This window comes from Echinops telfairi, unplaced genomic scaffold, assembly GCF_000313985.2.
Source record: "Echinops telfairi isolate 266 unplaced genomic scaffold, ASM31398v2 ScPeMD7_7413;HRSCAF=8451, whole genome shotgun sequence".
NCBI lineage: Eukaryota > Metazoa > Chordata > Mammalia > Afrosoricida > Tenrecidae > Echinops > Echinops telfairi.
In genome coordinates this window covers 819,103-821,947 of record NW_022111313.1, presented here as the reverse complement: position 1 = coordinate 821,947, position 2,845 = coordinate 819,103, and the positions used below count along the sequence as shown (strand labels likewise).

General features: G+C 50.5%; 1 protein-coding gene and 1 pseudogene across 1 annotated transcript in view; one reads left to right on the top strand and one right to left on the bottom strand.

The window, feature by feature from the left end:
- RAB22A (RAB22A, member RAS oncogene family) overlaps window positions 1-2,845 on the top strand; it is a 78,561-nt gene that overhangs the window by 44,342 nt on the left and 31,374 nt on the right. The window lies entirely within an intron of this gene.
- LOC101657681 overlaps window positions 2,264-2,845 on the bottom strand; it is a 7,945-nt pseudogene continuing 7,363 nt past the window's right edge.

The following is a 2,845-nucleotide window of genomic DNA, read 5'->3' as shown; positions in this document are numbered from 1 at the left end:
TCATATATAAATATATTTACATATGTACATGCCTATATTTAGACCTCTGTAAATGCCCTTTGCCTCCTAGTTCTTTCCTCTATTTCCTTTTACTTTCCTCTTGTGCCACTCTCATGCTCAGCCTTCATTTGGGTAACTCTATGGGAGTAGAAAGCCTCATCATTCTCCTGAGGAGCAGCTTATGATTTTAAACTGTTGACTTTGTCGTTAGCAACCCAGCATGTAGCCATAGCACCACCAGAGCCCCTCATGGTTGATGACAGATGGAGTCTTTAGTGCTGCAGGTGGGACTATGGAAGTTGGCAAGGAACCTTAATAGGATTACACACATGCTGGCAGATGAGAAACACTTGCAGGGTTGGTTCTGGGGCTCTTTAGCCAACTTGGTCCGGGTCTGGTGCCACTGTGTCTATTGAGGGCAAGACTACTGCTCCTTGGGTTGGCTCAAAAAAAAACCTCAAAGCCTGCTGCAATCAAGATTCTGGCTCAGCGACCCCTCTACAAGGCATCCCGGCATCAGTCAGGGGCAGCAGCACAGCAGCAGGGAGAGCAGGCTGGGCAGCATACACTGTTGCAGATTGAAAAACAGACTGGTTTCGGGCCCTCTGGCCTCCTCGGTGTGTAGGGCCAGTTCCTGTGTGATCCTGGTCCTTCTGTGTCCATCAAGGGCCCAGCCAGGCCAGTTCCTGAGGGGAGTGAGCCCTTCCCTGGGCAAAGCTCTTTACACGGGTGGTCAGTGGTCAGAAAGTACCCAGTAGAAACGGAAACCCTGTGAAAGTCCAAGTGGACTTGGTTCCCACCGTAAACCGAAGCCTTGGGCAACCGAGTACTCGGCCTGTAGGCTCTAATGCAGAATCAAGATGAGTTTTGTTTCGCTTTGTTTTTTAATGATTATTCCATATCCCCCTCTCCCCTTTGTTATCTTGGTAATTATGCATTCTTTTATTCTTCTTTAACTGTTTAACCCAGAGATTATGTTATTGATCCTTGACTTATTTTTTTTAAATCATTTTATTAGGGGCTCATACAACTTTTATCACAATCCATACACACATCAATTGTGTAAAGCGCATTTGTACATTCATTGCCCTCATCATTCTCAAAACATTTCTCTCCACTTAAACCCCCGGCATGAGGTCCTCATTTTTCCCCTCCCTCCAATCCTTGACTTATTCAAGTGTAATATCAACCATTACTTTTACCATCTTCCAACAGTGTAAGGACTTAAAATGCTGGGTTAATCTGCAAGTGCCTCCTCTCCTGTGTTGTCACAGTGCATCTTCTCTGTGGTTTAGACCTACTGCCTGCCGTCGTCGTCGTCGCCGCAGCTGATAACCACCCTCGTGCAACACCAGGAAAGCTGCCCGGCCTGTGTCCTGGTCCTCGCTGTTTTATGCCCCGGGTGCACATCCCTACAGATGGTCTGTGCACGTGTACTCTGCGGAGCGCTGTGGCCCTGCCTCCTGCCCTCACTGTCCATCTGCTGCTGTGGCACTTTATTCTACAGAGCGCCGTTTCGGTTGTGCTTGGTCTGTGTGCACGTTCATAAGACACTGTTCATTCCCTTTTGTGACTCTTGGGCCGACTTCCCAGACGCGCACATCTCGTGCTCTCCGACGTGTCCTCCTGGTGGTGGCTCGCCCCTTCCTCAGCGCACGGGCGGGACATCACTAAAGGACTCTGACTCGGGGTTCGCCTCTCTGCTGCCTTTTCCCGCTCTGCACACAGTTTTTGATCCTCATCCATGTTGTTGCACATATCGTTTGTCTGCTCCTCTTTATTGCTGAGTAGTATTCCCTTGTGTGACAGACCACAGTTTGTGTCTCTGGCCTCTTGGTGATGGGCATTTGCATGGTTTCCGGTTTTAAGCTCATAAGGGTTAAGCTGTGATATTATTTTTGTGGACACTTGTGACTCCTGAGTAGGTACTTGCAGGTGGAACTTCTGGTTATCTGGTATAACGAATCTTTTACTGTGTGATAGGTCACCCTAAAACCCGGCAGCTTAAGACAGCAGTTGGCATTTGTGATCTCACACAGTTTCTTTGGTTCAGGAATTGGGGAGCAGCTGAGCCCCTACTAGCACCAGACCCCAGAGACCTCACCATTGGTGGCTTGGGTGGTCTCACAACCTGACCACTGCCTTTCCTCTTAGAGTAACCCAAGAGCACCCCAGAGGTGGAAGCCACAGTTAGTGACCTCTCCCTGGCAACTGTGTGCAGTCATTTCCATAATGCCCACCCTATTGGTTACAGAGGCCAGCCCTACTCCTCTGGTAAAAGAGCCTGCATGAGGATGTGAACCCCAGAAGTGAGGGCCACTGGGCCCTTTGGAGACTGGCTACCCAGTAGGGCAGCTGTCACTTGCTTAGAAGCCTCTGAATCTTTCTGGGGGCTGTGGGGGGGGGGGTGCCTGCATCCTTATTTTCACCTAGACCCGCAGCACACGAGAAGCTCATTCACGCCACTTCCCCAGCAGCATGGGGTTTGAATCTTAGCTGTGTTGACAGTCAGACTCCTGTCTGCCATCTGTTTCATCAGAATCGGCCTCTGAGCGTGGCGTGTTAGCTCTCAGCCCTGTGGCCCTGCGTCCTCCATCCTCCCTGACACTGCTCTCGGCCTTCTTGCCTGCCCCCTGGGATGTGGCCCTTGGGCGGCCTCCACGACTTGCTTTCTTCTCGGGGTCCCGGCCTCCCTGTGATGTGCGCAGAAGGCTGCGTCCCATCCTCCTACTCAGATGTCTTTCCGACACAGAAGACATTTTCCCCATTATCTATCTCTCCATGCTCTTTGGGCTCCATTTCCTCTCTTAAGTTCTCAGATGCTGATGACCCTGGTTCAGGACGT